At 40.4% G+C, this 17,784-nt stretch overlaps 1 long non-coding RNA gene across 1 annotated transcript; it reads right to left on the bottom strand.

Moving 5' to 3' along the window:
• Nucleotides 1–4,190: 4,190 nt before the first annotated feature.
• On the bottom strand, nucleotides 4,191–6,287 carry LOC120032561. Its single transcript, XR_005473839.1, has 3 exons — nucleotides 6,241–6,287; nucleotides 5,124–5,218; nucleotides 4,191–4,236 (listed from the first exon to the last, which is right to left on the bottom strand). It is a non-coding gene; the product is annotated as an uncharacterized LOC120032561 (long non-coding RNA).
• Between the last annotated feature and the right edge of the window lie 11,497 nt (nucleotides 6,288–17,784).

The following is a 17,784-nucleotide window of genomic DNA, read 5'->3' as shown; positions in this document are numbered from 1 at the left end:
TTTTCAACAATATTTTAACCTGCAGGAATATTTTCACATTTTTATCTCATGGTTAGTTCCTAGGATAATGTAACTCTTACATTTACATCTTTCAATACTTCTAAAATGGGGTCCAGGTTTAAAACAATTACAGGTGCACCTTACTATCTTATACTATATCATAAATGGTCTTAACTAGTTCACACATTCTAGATATTTAACGCTAAATGACCGAACCCAGGGCATACTGGCCAGCACATTGTAATTCACCTTCTGAGGGTCACAGACACTTTTCAGAATGAGGTCCTTCTTCCAATAGAGTTGAACCAGGTACCAGGTTTCACACAGAACCCACAGTCACCCTGGCCCCTCACCCCTACAGACCGCACCAATCCCCACTGATCAATTCAGTCAGGACGACTCTAGATCGCACGCAACCGACCAATGATAGGTGTCGTTGAGTCGACTAACTCTCAGATCATCCTCGGCCCTGTTTACACCTCCAAGGTGCCAACCCCCCACACACACAGGAAAACACACTCAGAGCCTACAAGGGTTTTCTAAAAACAACACTTTGCGTGTTTCGCTCACCTCTTTTTTTAAAACTACGTTCGAGATGTGTTATCCACTCGGCTCGCTGCCTCTCAGAACAAAGGTGGGTCCATCTGCTCTGTTCCCGAAGTGTGGTCTCCCTGAGATCCCAAGTTTGAGAAATCCCTCGTGCACCATTTACCCAGGTCGTCAGGAGCGGTCACCAAGTCAAGATTCACACCCCCATCGCCAAATGTGGGGGGTAATTTCTTTAATATCAAATGAGGAGAAACAAACTTATCACACAAGTCAGAGTTAATCTTAAAATAAATCTTTATTCACTTAATAATAAGGGAGCAGGTCAATACAACGCACACATATAAAGTGGATCAATTGAGTGCTCTACGATAATGATGGCTGGTCGATGAATCACCCCCAGATGATTCGTTGAGAGCCCTGAGACAAAAGTACAAAGGTCTTTTATAGCGAAGATACACCCCTTTCAATCTACATGACAAACAACAGATGTATAGAATGGGTCACAAGATTAATATTTGTATGAAAGATACTTATAATTCTCAGCAGACAGTATCTGCTGTAAAAACAGTACTCTTTGTGTAGAGACCAGGGTCTGGCCCTGAGGTCATCTCTCCCTGGTACCATATAGAACAGAAACATTAACTCATGCTCTGGAATGCGGTCTCGTTAGGTTTAAATCACCCAAAAGACATTGTAAAGTTCCTGTCAGTGTCATCTCCCAGAGGCCCATCCTCAGTAGAACACACAGACACAATAGTTCTAAGAACCCTCTATTCTGTTGCATAAAACAACCATTTGATGCAATAAAAGTATTATAACAATCTTGCAGTTTTGCTCTCTCAGTGTCCACTGAAAGTTGACTAGCAACAACAACTGGGACCTAAAAGACACCCACCATGAGAGCCACTAAATCTGCCCAAGAAGAGGAAAACAAAAGAAAAACCCACACCAAACTTAAACACAGGAAGTAAACCAAAAAGGTAGAGCAACTAAAGGTGTTAACTCTCCACATCTATCAAGACAACTGGAGCACTGGGCCAGACACTCTTAAATAGAACCTGGACCAGCTCAGGTGAAACACCTTCCCACTAACGAGATGGACAAGCCAGCACAGGTGTAACACATACTGACTAACGAGGTGACACCAATCAGTTCTCCCTACATGCTAACGAGCTGGACGTGCTGATAAAGTCCAACCTCAAAACATAAATGGAAAAACCAAAGACTGTAACACCTTCCCACTTAAGAGAATGCTTACCACCGACAGAAAACAACTTCCATTTCACATTATAATCAACTACAATGCTTCACCTTCACCAATATAAACATGGTGTCTACTGGCTGTCAACAATTAAAAACAAGAAAAAAAACGTTTTCCCCCACTAGCTTCTAGAACTCTCGTCTTCCTAAAACTCACTAGCTTCTAGACCTCTCTCCCCTTGGAACGAGCCCAAACAAAACTCATCTCCAATACGACAAAGCGTGCCGTCAAAATAAATTGTGATCCATGGCAATTCACTACCTAAACGCAAAACACTAAACATTTTGACTGCCCACCCTTGAGACAATCAGCAACCAAGTTGTCCTTACCACAGACATGAATGGTTTCAAAAGGAAACTCCTGCAATATCCGTAGTAACTTTCCACCTCACTGCAGAGCTTCTCTCTCTTTTCAGGGTTCACTTGATAGGCCTGCTGTTGGATCGGGACCCAGTCCCCAATGTCATGCTCTAGTACATTTGGGTTGGCACATCTGAGAATGAACCCTGATATTCTAAAAGCAGGGAAACAATGTCAATATAATTGTACCAAAAATTGTCAGTTGGTTGCATAAATAATTATCATTACTAAATGTTACATGAAATGTAAATACGAAATATTTGGTTGCATGGTCTTATTTTCATAGTATTTTCAATTACATTTTGCTAGGTGGGATAGCCCAATGTTAAAACACAGTTTGTACAGTTTAATCAATAACCAATATGCAGAAACTGTTTGTGATAAACAAAACACATGGAAATGGGAGATATCTTTTACCCCACTGGTTAGAGGACAACCTGCAGAAGACAGGCAGCTACATTTTGGAGTGATGCATTTCAATTTAGGGGTCGCTAAACAAAGGAACGCAACACTTATTTGTCATCACTCATCGCTAAAATCATTTGTGCGAGAGGAGGGAGATGAGGTTGCACGTCCTGTTAAAACTAACAACTCAAAAACCACACGGAATCTGGGAATAATGTGTACATCCCTGGTTAGAGGACAACTTGTAGAAAACAGCTCGCTACATTTTGAAGTGTTGCATTTTGATTCAAGTGGGTCACCAACGTGGTAAGTGTAACACAACTCTTTTTGTTAGTCACTTTTTGTTAAATCTCATAAATAGTACTCTTTCAATTCAGAGCCTGGATTTTCCCCCTGAGGCTAATATCCATATCATGCTGAAATCAATAGAACAGGGGACAAACATTTAGGGTTCTACATTGTGACATTATTAAAACACTCCTACTACAATGTTAAAACATTCTACATTGTGACATTAATTAATTGATATCATGAAACAACTCCTCCGTGTATGTATTTTCTGATATTTGATCAGAGATCTTTTATCAGATTATCTCTGGTCACAGCTATGAGGCTTCTCTCCTGTGTGTGTTCTCTGGTGCACTGTCAGATCGCTAGATTGACCAAAACTCTTCCCACATTGACCACAGCTATAAGTTTTCTGTCCTTCATGTATGTATTTTCTGATGTTTGATCAGAGGTATTTTATCAGATTATCTCTGGTCACACTGATCATAGCTGAGATTTCTCTCCTGTATGTGTTATATGGTTTGTAGTCCACTTGCTAGACGTAGTAAAACTCTGCCTACATTGAGCACAGCTATAAGATTTCTCTCCTGTGTGTGTTCTACGGTGTGATATCAGGCCGGTTGACTGAGTAAAACTCTTCCCACATTGAGCACAGCTATAAGGTTTCTCTCATGTGTGTGTTCTCTGGTGTTTAGTCAGACTGATAGATGTAACAAATCTCTTCCCACATTCATCACAGATATAAGATTTCTCTCCTGTGTGTGTTCTCCGGTGTTTAGTAAGACTGCTAGATGTAACATAACTCTTCCCACATTCATCACAGCTATAATGTTTCTCTCCTGTGTGTGTTCTCTGGTGTTTAGTCAGACAGCTAGACCCAGTACAGCTCTTCCCACATTGAGCACAGCTATAAGGTTTCTCTCATGTGTGTGTTCTCTGGTGTTTATTCAGACTGTTAGATGTAACAAATCTCTTCCCACATTCATCACAGCTATAAGGTTTCTCTCCTGTGTGTGTTCTCCGGTGTTTAGTCAGACTGCTAGATGTAACATAACTCTTCCCACATTCATCACAGCTATAAGGTTTATCTCCTGTGTGTGTTCTCTGGTGTGATATCAGGCCGGTTGACCAATCAAAACTCTTCCCACATTGAGTACAGCAATAAGGTTTCTCTCCTGTGTGGATTATCTGATGAATTTTAATGCCTGCTGATGAGGTGAATCTCTTCCCACAGTCAGAGCGGTGAATTATCTTCCCTGTGGGTCTCTGCTGGTGTTTCTCGAGGAGTTCTGATCTGGAGAGACTCTTCTCTGCCTCGTCAGCATCATGAGGTTGTTGAGGCTCCCCAGAGGATCAACGATAGTCACGTCTCTCCTGCGTGAACAACAAAGTCAGACAGATGGTTCAAGGCCCACAAAATGAGCAAGAATAGTCATATTTTGTCTTGTTTTCACATTAGTAGTAACATCGATGATTGAGTTATTCAAGTTATTAAGGTTAAATATTAATGAGGGTTTGTACACTAAGTGTTTGCCAAATTGGCACAAAACTTCACCTAACAACAACACAGATCTACTGTAGGACCCATAACTTCCCCTAACAACAACATAGGCCTAATGTAGGACCCATAACAACAACATAGACCTACTGCGCATACAGAAGTAGGACTAGTCTACCTGGCCTGAGCGCAAATGGAGGCCTATAAATGTGCCTATTTGGGGATGTCTGATAGTATTTCTGATTGTCTTAACGCACCACCACTAATGAGCTGAGGAGCTTCTCAAAGCAAATTTCTCTTCACCTCAAACAGCAAGTAAACAAAGTCTAATCAAAATCAATTGCAAATGAGAATATTTCCTTAAAGTATTTGAAAAATATTTCCAGCTCTCGCCCTTTCGATAACCACTCGGCACAAAAGGGAAAAACGTAATGCGCTGATCCAGTGGAAATGTCAAAATACCTGATAACTTCTTATCCCTTTCACAAATAGCCTACAGCTGTGTCGGTCGAGAACTCACTGGCAGGGGAAACTGAGGGCCCAGAATTATTTTAAACAATGTTTCAAGTTCATTGTAGACAGGCCATGTGATTTACAGGATATTTATTTGCAATGTTTGTATTTGTTGCAATTTTTTACTTAGTTGGCAATGGCAATAAAAGTTACTTTAAGATTTGTATAATTTTCATTTAGATTTATATAGAATTTAGATTAATCACAGACAATGATTTTGAGATACTATTATCAATGAAATGAAACTGACTGCTTGCTTGTGTAGCCTATTACCAGCAACGGCAGAATTTCTGAAGGCCAGCAGGAGAAGGTGGTTCAGGAAGAGTTCTCTCTCTTCTGGTTGGGCTGTATTGATGTAATGGCATGAAAATAAATTGGCTGAATATTATACAATGACTTATCAACAGCTCTAATAACTTGACCCCCACAGGAAATCTTCACTGGCAATTCTAGAATATACTATATATCCTAGAAACCTGGTTAAACTATCATTATGACATCATGGATGGATTCTAGAATATACTATATATCCTAGAAACCTGGTTAAACTATCATTATGACATCATGGATGAATTCTAGAATATACTATATATCCTAGAAACCTGGTTAAACTATCATTATGACATCATGGATGAATTCTAGAATATACTATATATCCTAGAAACCTGGTTAAACTATCATTATGACATCATGCATGGCCAGTCGTTGTATTCATAGTGTATTGAATTCAGGGGGTAGCCCTGAGCTGAACTCAAACCTGGGTCCAGTGACTGTCAAGTCAACACCTTATAACTGTTACGCCAAGATGTCTAAACTTCTTGACGAGGTCGCTAGGTGTTGGGTTACGGTTTCTACAATAGCGTTCTCTATGATTTTGAGAGTGGTTACACTTCTCCTTCCCCCATCCCTCAGCTGTTTACCAAACCAAGTCTCTGGGCAGCCATTTTGTTGCTGTTTAAAAAACCCACACAACCCAGCAAACTGTAGTTCAAACAATAACAAATCTGTCATTCCACCACTGTTATGGTAATAAGATGATTATGGGGTTGGAGAAATGTAACTACAGACAGACCTATGGATGCAAGGACTGACCATCCAAGATATCAACATTATCGTTTCAACCATGATGAGGCGATACAGTGTTGATTTACATTGTTCCTAAACATTGAAGTAAAAAAAGCTTATTTGGGGTTCTGATGGGGTACAACAGTTGAACTAAGCTCAAGAAGCATGTGTTATATTCTTATATAAATAAATAATTTAAAAGTCACAATATGGATGTAGCAATTGCAGATTTCCGCTTTAACACCACACATCAGTTCTACAACTGCAGAGTTTGTGCCTCTGTTTTGTAAGACAGTACTTACTAGTGTTAATCAGGGAACGGTTTCTCAAAACCATCTTATGGCTTAATTCATCGTTAGAACCATTGGATGCCTTAAGATGCGTTTGGGAAACCGGGCCCAGATATCCAGTTTCCTCCTCTTCTTCCTCCTCCTTTTTCGATGTAACAGTCATCTCTCCCTCCTCCTCTTTCACTCCATAAACTGCATCCTCTTCTCCTTTTACTGTAACATCCTCCTCCTCTTTCACTCTGAACGCGTCTTTTTCTTCTTTCACAGTAAAGGCCTCACCTTCTACTTCTTGTTTTACTGTGATATCCTCCTCTTCTGTAGCAGGAGGAGAGTAGCTTAGTGACCGCATGGTCGGGGATGTTAGCTAGGCTAATGCTAACTTAACCATCCCGCTAGCTGACTAATAACAACACCGTAAATATGAAATTAAATCGGATAACTAACTAGACGACAGAAGTGGGTTTAAAACACAGTTGCTACTATACACTAAAGCGTCTAAAGAGCTTTATTGGTTCGGCTATTTTGTCTAGCAAGCTACCGAGGTGGCGGACTTACTGTTGCTGCTGTTGAAAGAAGCGTTCCGTCCACTAGATTATACGTCACACAAGCAGCATTTCCTTAAAGTCACAGACCGCCATCTGCTGACTGGAGTGGGTAACGCAGTTGAGTAAAATGTACATTTTATCTTCAGACAACAAGTTAAAGTGTAGGAAGCATGAGTTTTTACTCACCAGTGTAACAAAACCGTGTGGTTGAAGCCTTGGTAACTTAGTTGTATTGAAGATCTGGTTACCTATAAGCACAAACAGTTATGTTTTTGCGTCATTACATATTTATTCACTTATTTCCAGATATCTTCTAAACTACCCACAATGCACTATTTCTCAACGTCATATTGAGTATGTACTCTGTGCTACAGAGTGTGTATGCCAGCTCGGTAGCTGGCTCAAGCTTGCAAATGTTAGCCATAGTGTTAACATTTTTCATTTTCAACAAATGCACTGGGTTGGTTGAAAAGTGATACTAAACTTACATACCAGCACTATTTTGACATATTGGAATATTTTTTTTTTAACATACAAGTTTTTATTATTTATTATCCCTAATCTATCCCCTTAAATCATCTAAATTTTCCCCAGCCCTAAACCTCCCTTCCACTTCTCCCGGGCAGCATGCTGCCCCCACTTCCTCTCCTCCCTCTTCATCCTCCCCCTCAAAGTTCCTTCCATCCTCCTCACTATCCCCTCCACCCCCAATCTCTCCCTGTCTTTGACACATCCTTCCCTGTCAGTTTAAGGATCCACATTAAGATAGTCCTTCCAAAAGTTTCACGTCTGAATGGCTCCATCTCCTTGTCCTTCCACGCAAAGCGAACCGTATTCGCCAGCCCGATCCCAGGGACCGACCTATTTGAAAATGTTTGCTCCATCTCCACTCCCGCTCTCTTCCAAAAAAGGAAAAACTGAAAAGAAAAGCAAAAACAGCTGAGAATCGTTACCCCCAAAAAACTTTCCTGCCCTCCGGCCTTCGACTTTCAGCTAAGAGGTTACGGTACCTCAGTACCCAACTTGAACTTAGCCACACAGGAGAGAAGCCTTATAGCTGTGATCAATGTGACAAGAGATACTCTCATTCAAGTGGTCTGATTAAACATCAGAAAATACATGCAGGAGATCCACGAAGTGTGGAATGATCTCCAACACCAGACCTGGGTAGTAGAACACAGAGTGTGGAATGATCTCCAACACCAGACCTATATACATCAAATCACATTTTATTTGTCACATACACTTGTTTAGCAGATGTTATTGCGGATGTAGCAAAATGCTTGTGTTTCTAGCTCCAACAGTCCAGTAATATCTAACAAGTAATATCTAACAATACACACAATCTAAAGGAATGGAATTAAGAATATATAAATATTTGGACGAGTGATGTCAGGGGGTCATAGACTAAGATACAGTAGAATAGGATAGAATACAGTATATACATATGAGATGAGTAATGCATAGACTAAGATACAGTAGAATAGGATAGAATACAGTATATACATATGAGATGAGTAATACATAGACTAAGATACAGTAGAATAGGATAGAATACAGTATATACATATGAGATGAGTAATGCATAGACTAAGATACAGTAGAATAGGATAGAATACAGTATATACATATGAGATGAGTAATACATAGACTAAGATACAGTAGAATAGGATAGAATACAGTATATACCAGAGGTGGGACCAAGTCATTGTTTTACAAGTCACAAGTAAGTCTCAAGTCTTAGCACTCAAGTCCCAAGTCAAGACAAGCTATGGGGCGCAATCGGGCGATGTAGGCTTGTACACAATCGCCCAACCTTAACACACATACACACACACACACACACACACACACACACACACACACACACACACACACACACACACACACACACACACACACACACACACACACACCCCCTCTGTGTGTGGTTACAGTAGGCTAACGTATGCCAATGGTTTTAGGAACAGCAGTAACATCAGGCAGGATTTATGCAACGCTGGGGAGGCGAATGGTCAAGTCGTACGTCCTCTGAAACATGACCCGCCAAACCGAGCTTCTTCACACCCGCTCGCTTAACCCGGAAGCAAGCCGCACCAATATGTCGGAGGAAACACCGTTCACCTGACGACCGAGGTCATCCTGCAGGCACCACAAGGAGTCGCTGGAGCGAGATGAGCCAAGTAAAGCCCCCCCCGGCCAAACCCTCCCCTAACCCGGACGACGCTTGGCCAGTTGTGTGCCGTCCTATGGGACTCCCGATCATAGCAGGTTGTGGTACAGTCCGGGATCGAACCCGGGTCTGTAGTGACGCCTCTAGCACTGCGATGCAGTACCTTAGATCGCTGTGCCACTCGGGCAAAACATTTTTTTTACCAATTCTGATGGTTGTTAAAAGTGGAATTTTGACATTATTACCGTTATATCAACACACTAAACACTCCCAACACCCCCAACTATCAATCTCTTTGGCACCGTAGACATCTAGTGACCACTTGATTCCATGTGACCAAACATTCCTGAGGCTGAGTCTTAAATAGTCGCCTGTCCCTTTTAATAGCCGGGCAATGGCACACATAGCAAATACATTTAGGGTATGACTTTATGAAACTGACTTAAAAAAGCTGTGGTAAAAAAATAAATATTCGCACTAATCAATCAACACATTCCTGTCTTTGTATGTCTCAATATAATAGTATTATTTAATTAAATCCATTTAAAATAATCTTTGTCTGAAAATAAAATATGATCCTCAACTGCGTTTCCCCTCCAGTCAGCAGACGACGATGTGCGTCATTCAGGCGACGCTGCCAACGTGACGTATAATCTAGTGGACGGTTCTTCAGAGACAGCTCGTCAACCACCTCGGTAGCTTGCTAGCCAACATAGCCTAAAGATTCAAGCTATTTATACGCTTTCGGTGTATATTAGCTGCTGTGTTTTAGACACACTTCTGTCGTATCTACTTGTTAACCTATTTAATTTAATATTACGTTATTGTGTATTAGTCAGCTATAGTAGCTGGCTGGTTAAGTTAGCACTAGCCTAGTCGCTAATGATAGCTAGCTAGCTAACATCCCCGACCATGAGTTCAATAAACTACTCTCCTCCTGTTAAAGAAGAGGAGGTCTGCTGGACGGAGAAAGAACCTCTGGGGCTGAACATTGTCGTGAAAGAGGAGAAGGAAGAGGAGGATGTTACAGTAAAACAAGTAGAGGGTGAGGCTGTTACAGTGAAAGAAGAAGAGAAAGACGTTTCAGTGAAAGAAGAGGAAGACGCGTTCAGAGTGAAAGAGGAGGAAGATGTTACAGTAAAAGAAGAGGGGGATGCAGTTTTTGGTGTGAAAGAGGAGGAGGGAGAGATTACTGTCACACTGGAGGAAGAAGAGGAGGTTGGAGATCTGTTTAACATCAGTGAGTACCGTTTCTGCAGTCGTTTAACCAATATGCAGTAAAGGGGTTCTACACTTTAATGTTGTTCTGTAGGAATGGCTGAAGCTACACTGTAACGTGTAGAACATCAAGAGTGGACCATCACCAAAACGTTAACAATTGATCAAATGCATCCAATGACAATGCCTGAAATACTGTAGTCCTCAATATCTCTTATTAGATTAGCCCAAGATGTACTCTTAGAGGGGCAATCAACATCCATTTTGGGACTTATACATTCATGATATGTACCCATTGTTTCTTGAAGAAATCACTTATAAATGCCTCATGAGCTTAGTTCAACTGTCGTACCCCATCAGAACCCAAAATATAAGTTTTTTGTACTCCTATGTTTATCAAATGTGTAAACAAACACTGTATATCCTCAAAACATGATTAATCGATTTATTTGAGTCTCAAGCATTTCTAAAACATTTAACATTTTCATTTAATTCTTTAAAAAAAATCTCATTTAGAATAAGTAACGTAACAAAATGTGGAAAAAGGGAAGCGGTCTGAACTTAATGAATGCACTAGGACCCCAACTAAAAAAAATCTTGGGTCAACCAAGAATCGTCTTTTCTTTCTACCAACCGACTGGTAGAAATGTTATAACGTTTATTTTTCCATATATAGACACACCCCATGTGTTTTAATTAAATCAACTATATGTACTGAACTGGTCTGATGCTTTAAGCACGCTGTTTGATTAAATAATTAAGACACACAAATGACTCGGGAGCCAGAGATCAAGATAGCCTAACCATCAGAAAAAAACTCTTCCTCCTCCCGCTGCTGCCGGCCTTTGTAAATTTTGATGTTATGCTCCTATAGTTTCTGGTAATAGGCTACACCAGCAGTCGGCGACCTTTTCCATTCCATCCATCCTTTGGGTTCCTTTTGGCAAACTCCAAGCAGGCTGTCATGTGTCTTTTACTGAGGAGTGGCTTCCGTCTGGCCACTCTACCATAAAGGCCTGATTGTTGGAGTGCTGCAGAGATGGTTGTCCTTCTGAAAAGTTTTCCCATCTCCACAGAGGAACTCTGGAGCTCTGTCAGAGTGACCACCTCCCTGACCAAGGCCCTTCTCCCCCAATCGCCCAGTTTGGTCGGGTGACCAGCTCTAGGAAGAGTATTACATTTAACAATGATGGAGGCCACTGTGTTCTTGGGGACCTTCAATGCTGCAGAATTTTTTTGGTACCCTTCCCCAGATCTGTGCCTCGACATAATCCTGTCTTGGAGCTCTACGGACAGTTCCTTCGACCTCATTGCTTGGTTTTTTCTCTGACATGCACTGTCAACTGTGGGACCTTATATAGACAGGTGTGTGCCTTCCAAATCATATCCAATCAATTGAATTTACCACAGGTGGACTCTGAACAAGTTGTAGATACATCTCAAGGATGATTAATGGAAACAAGATGCACCTGAAAGCAATTTTGAGTCTCATAGCAAAGGGTCTGAATACTTATGTAAATAAGGTATTTCTGTTTTTTTACCTGTTTTCACTTTGTCATTATGGGCTATTGATGACAGCCTAACCATCAGAAAAAACTCTTCCTTAGCCTACTCTTCCCGCTGCTGCTTGCCTTCGTAAATTCTGATGTTATGCTCCTATAGTTTCTGGTAATAGGCTACACCAGCAGTCGTTATGCTCCTAATAGTTTCTGGTAATAGGCTACACCAGCAGTCGTTATGCTCCTATAGTTTCTGGTAATAGGCTACACCAGCAGTCGTTATGCTCCTATAGTTTCTGGTAATAGGCTACACCAGCAGTCGTTATGCTCCTATAGTTTCTGGTAATACACTACACCAGCAGTCGTTATGCTCCTATAGTTTCTGGTAATAGGCTACACCAGCAGTCAGCAACCTTTTCCATTTGTAGTGCCAATTTATCTGACCATTTCTACTGATCTGGTGCCAGTTGGGATTTTCCTATTCACATTTTACTGGAACAGTTTCATTTAATTTATAATAGTAATAATAATTATAATAGTCTTTGTATCTCAACATCATTTAGAATAACAAAATATTACAGAGTAGCCTAGTGGGATTATTCACAAAATGATCTGTTGATCAGCTTATGAAATGTCACAACAAAGACATTTTATTGTCCATGTTTCACATGAAATATGACATTATTTATAGTTATATGTGTATGTTGTTAGGTGAAGTTATGGGTCCTACAGATCGATAGTGTAATGTTCAGAATACATTGTGAAAAACTAAAACTTCCGCATTAAATGGAGGAGTTTCTACAACCAAATTTCGTTAGCATCCTGACGCAATTTTAGCAAACACAGAAAAGGGCCTATATTGGAGACCAAAAGTCGTCTGGCACACTGCTTAGGATTTCAACAACTTAAATAACTTATTTCTAGCCAACAATCATCGATGTTACTACTAATGTGAAAACAAGACAAAATATGACTTGTTGCTCACTTGACTGTATTAAGACAATTGTCAAATAATTGAACAGACGTCAGTTGTTGTAGAACTTCATGGGTACGCTCTGAGCATCACCTTTTACCTCAAATAAACAGTGGATTTCTGCTTTTGGGGGCCTTTCACCATCTGTCTGACTTTGTTGTTAACACAGGAGAGAGATGTGGATCCTCTGGGGAGCCTCAACAACATCATGATGCTGACGAGGCAGAGAAGAGTCTATCCACATCAGAACACCTCAAGAAACACCAGCAGAGACCCACAGGAAGGAAACCTCACTGCTGCTCTGACTGTGGGAAAGATTGTAAATCTTCATCAAAACTTAAAATACACCAGAGAGTACACACAAGAGAGAAGCCTTATAGCTGTGATCAATGTGGGAAGAGTTTTACTCAGTCAAGCTCCCTGAAATCACACCGGAAACTACACACAGGAGAGAAGCCTTATAGCTGTGATCAATGTGGGAAGAGTTATTTTACATCTAGCCATCTGACAGTACACCACAGAACACACACAGGAGAGAAACCTTTTCGCTGTGATCAATGTGGGAAAAGATTTATTAAGTCTAGCCATCTGACAGTACACCACAGAACACACACAGGAGAGAAACCTTATAGCTGTGATCAATGTGGGAAGAGATTTAATAAATCTAGCCATCTGACTACACACCAGCGAGTACACACAGGAGAGAAACCTTATAGCTGTGATCAATGTGGGAAGAGTTTAACTACATCTAGGAATCTGACCCTACACCAGTGGACACACAAAGGAGATAAACCTTTTAGGTGTGATCAATGTGGGAAGAGTTTTGTTAGGTTTAGCCATCTGACAGTACACCAGAGAACACACACAGGAGAGAAACCTTATAGCTGTGATCAATGTGGGAAGAGATTTAATAAATCTAGCCATCTGACTACACACCAGCGAGTACACACAGGAGAGAAACCTTATAGCTGTGATCAATGTGGGAAGAGTTTAACTACATCTAGGAATCTGACCCTACACCAGTGGACACACAAAGGAGATAAACCTTTTAGGTGTGATCAATGTGGGAAGAGTTTTGTTAGGTTTAGCCATCTGACAGTACACCAGTTGACACACAAAGGAGATAAACCTTATAGCTGTGATCAATGTGGGAAGAGATACTCTGGTAAAAGATCTCTGATCAAACATCAGAAAATACATACATGAAGGAGTTGTTTCATGATGTCAATGAAATAATGTCACAATGTAGAATGTTTTTAACATTGTAGTAGGAGTATTTTAAGGAAATTCACAATGTAGAACCCTAAATGTTTGCCCCATTCAATTGATTTCAGCATGATTTGGATATTAGCCTTGGGAAAAATCCAGGCTCTGAATTGAAAGAGTACTATTTATGTGATTTAACAAAAAGTGACTCACACAAAAAAAAGCTGTGTTACACTTACCATGTTGGTGACCCACTTGAATCAAAATGCAACACTTCAAAATGTAGCTAGCTGTTTTCTACAAATTGTCCTCTAACCTGTGATGTACACATTATTCCTAGATTCCGTGTGGTTTTTGAGCTGTTAGTTTTAACAAGACGTGCAACCTCATCTCCCTCCTCTCGGCATAATTGATTTCAACATGATATCGATGAGTGATGACAAATAAGTGTTGTGTTCCTTTGTTTAGCGACCCCTAGATTTAAATGCGTCACTCCAAAATGTAGCTGACTGTCTTCTGCAGGTTGTCCTCTAACCAGTGAGGTTAAAGATATTGTCAGAGATTGTCACACCCTGACCATAGTTTGCTTTGTATGTTTTATGTTTTGTTTGGTCAGGGTGTGATCTGAGTGGGCATTCTATGTTGTGTGTCTAGTTTTTCTGTGTTTGGCCTGATATGGTTCTCAATCAGAGGCAGGTGTTAGTCGTTGTCTCTGATTGGGAACCATATTTATGTAGCCTGTTTTGTCATTGTGGGTGATTGTCTATGTTAGTGTTTTGTGTCAGCACTATATTATTCATTAGCTTCACGTTCGTCGTTTATTGTTTTGTATAGTTTCGTCAAGTGTTCTCTGTGTTTATTAAATTCAAGATGAACACTTACCACGCTGCATATTGGTCCTCCGATCCTTCAAACCTCTCCTCCTCAGATGAGGAGGAAGACGAACGTGACAGATCTCCCATTTCCATGTGTTTTTTTTTGTTGCGTTAGTTTCAACAGCACGAACAACCTGATTTCCCCCCTAACCGATATCAGTGATTTATTGCTACTTGTCAAAACAACAGCGTTTTTGGTGCTTGTGCAGTTTATAAGGAGCTTGTTTTAAAAAATAAAATTATTGTGGCAGATATTTGTGTATATACCACATGTTAGGTTTTCAATTTATCCCAAACTGTTTCTGCATATTGGGTATTGATTTGGACACATTAAAACTGTGTTTTGACATTGGGCTATCCCACCTAGCAAAATGTAATTGAAAAGATGTTGAAAATATGACTATGCAATAAAATATTTCATATTTACATTTCATGTAACATTTAGTAATGATAATTATTCATGCAACCAACTGACAATTTTTTGGTACAATTATATTGACATTGTTGCCCTGCTTTTAGAATATCATGGTTTATTCTCACATGTGCCGAACCAAATGTACTAGAGCATGACATTGGGGACTGGGCCCCGATCCAACAACATGCCTATCGAGTGAACCCTGGAAAAAAGAGAGAAGCTCCACAGTGAGGTGGAAAGTTACTACGGATATTGCAGGAGTTTCCTCTTGAAATCAGACATGTCCGTGGCAAGGAGAACTTGGTTGCTGATTGTCTCAAGGGTGGGCAGTCAAAAAGTTTTGTGTTTTGCGTTGAGCCAGTGCGTTGCCATGGATCACAATTTATTTTGACTGCATGTTTTTCTGTATTGGAGATGAGTTTTGTTTTGGCTCGTTCCAAGGGGACCAGAGTTCTAGAAGCTAGTGAGTTTTAGGAAGACGAGAGTTCTAGAAGCCAGTGAGTTTTAGGATTCTATAGAAAGAAAAAGGAGAAAAGATACCATTTTATTTTGAAATACGTGTTTTTAATTGTTGACAGACGGTAGACACCATATTTATATTGTGGAAGGTGAAGCGTTGTAGTTGATTATAATGAGAAATGGAAGTTGTTTTCTGTTGGTGGTGAGCAAACTTGTCCAACAAAAATATAGGATATTTGTTGTCTTAAAGGGAAGGTGTTACATTTCCTTAGTGTGCTCATTAGTCTTTCAGTTAGTCTTCTGTTTGTTGTGTACAAAATATTTCCGTTTATTTTCATAGTTTTTTTCCTGAGAAGCCATTGTGTTGCATTCATGTCTGAAATGTGCTGTACAAATAAAGCTGGATTTGATTTCAACAAATGAACCCAATGACCGACCAATCAACAGACTCTGGGTCCCTCTTAGTATGAAAATCAGTATCAATCCCATATCAAAGGATTCAACTACTGAAAACGGAAACAAACAAATGGATCAAACAGATCAATCCCACTTTTCCAGCCTGCTGAAGGCGTAGTGGAGTGGTAAACACCACCCCCGGCTCTATCAGGGGCTTGAGGTGATCTCCCACAGCTCTGCTTATGTTATGTTCTTTTTTTGGAATATTTTATTTTTGCATTTTCCAATTAACAACATTCAAGACAAACGTGAAAAGATATTAGACAACAATAGGACAAAGTGACAGTAACAGATGAGCGTAACAAAGAGAGAAAAAATAAAACTAATTATATATACAAACATACAATAAAAAAAAAATTATAATGAGACATTGGATCATATGGTCACCTGCCGTAGGCTACATATTATACATTACGTGTGAAACATTATATAAGGATAATATAGAGATTCATTCAATGTGATGTGGGGGGAGATTCTCCATATAGTCAATAAAAGGTTGCCAAATTCTGTAAAATGTATTTAACTTATTCCTCAAGCGGTAAGTAATTTTCTCCAGTGGGATACAACTATTAACTTCTGATAGCCACATTGCAACTGGCAGGGGGGAATCCAATTTCCATTTCAAGGCGATACATTTCTTGGCAATCGCTAGCAATATTTCTGTTAGCTTTATAGTATGGCTTTGCCTAAGATTGGTGTTAGTAAAGTTGCCCAGTAGACAGACCTCCGGGTCTAAAGGGAATGCAACCCCATGAATTGAGGATATGGTATCGCATACCCCCTCCCAGAAACCGTGTAGTTTTGAACACTGCCAAGTGGAATGGAGGAATGTTCCTTCATCTGAGCCACATCTAAAACATAGGGAGGAGATATCAGGGTTGAACTTGTGCAGTCTAGATGGGGTGATATAGAGCTGATGGAGGAAATTAAACTGGATCAGTCTGTATCTGGAGTTCAATGTGGATGTAACACCATCCCTGCATAGGTCACTCCATAGACCCTCATCAAGATCAATACCCAGATCTTTTTCCCATCTAAGTCGGGGTTTATCTAGCCCAGGCAGTGTTAGTCCTGACATAAGAGCATCGTAAACACGGGAAATGGTCTTGGACAGTGGTTGGTCTGCGTGGCAGAGTTGTTCAATAGGTGACATCTTAGGTAGGTTCCATTGTCCCTTGAGAGACACCCTAATAAAGTTTCGTAGTTGTAGGTAGCTAAAGAAGTCCCTGTTAGGCAAGTGGTATTTCTGTTTCAGCTGATCAAAAGACATAAGAACTCCCTCCTCGTAACAATGTTCCAGAAGAGTGATCCCCTTATCAGACCATGGTCTAAAGTTACTATTCTGGAAAAACATAGGAATCAATCTATTGTTCCATAAAGGGGTTTTAGGGGAAAGGAATCCCCCTCGTCCGAACAGCTCATGCAGTTTGCACCATGCCAGGACAGAATGTATGATTAAAGGGTTGTCTGATGGTTTTTATAGATTTTCTGTCCCATTTGTAAAACAATTCTGCCCCAGTGTCATCATTTACCTCAAGCTTTTCAATGTTCAACCATGAGGGAGAGGGACCCTTGTCAAACCTCTGAGCCAGAAACCTAGACTGTGCTGCCCAGTAGTACATTCTAAAATTGGGGAGGTTTAAGCCCCCTTGACTGTAATCCAGGGTCAGTTTATCCAGGCCAACCCTAGGGGTTTTGCCGTGCCAGATAAACCGTCTGGTCATCTTGTCGAGAGAG

This window comes from Salvelinus namaycush, chromosome 39 (genome assembly GCF_016432855.1).
Source record: "Salvelinus namaycush isolate Seneca chromosome 39, SaNama_1.0, whole genome shotgun sequence".
NCBI classification, from domain to species: Eukaryota; Metazoa; Chordata; class Actinopteri; order Salmoniformes; family Salmonidae; genus Salvelinus; species Salvelinus namaycush.
Note: the sequence above shows the minus strand (reverse complement) of the source record. Positions and strands in the feature narration are given on the sequence as shown.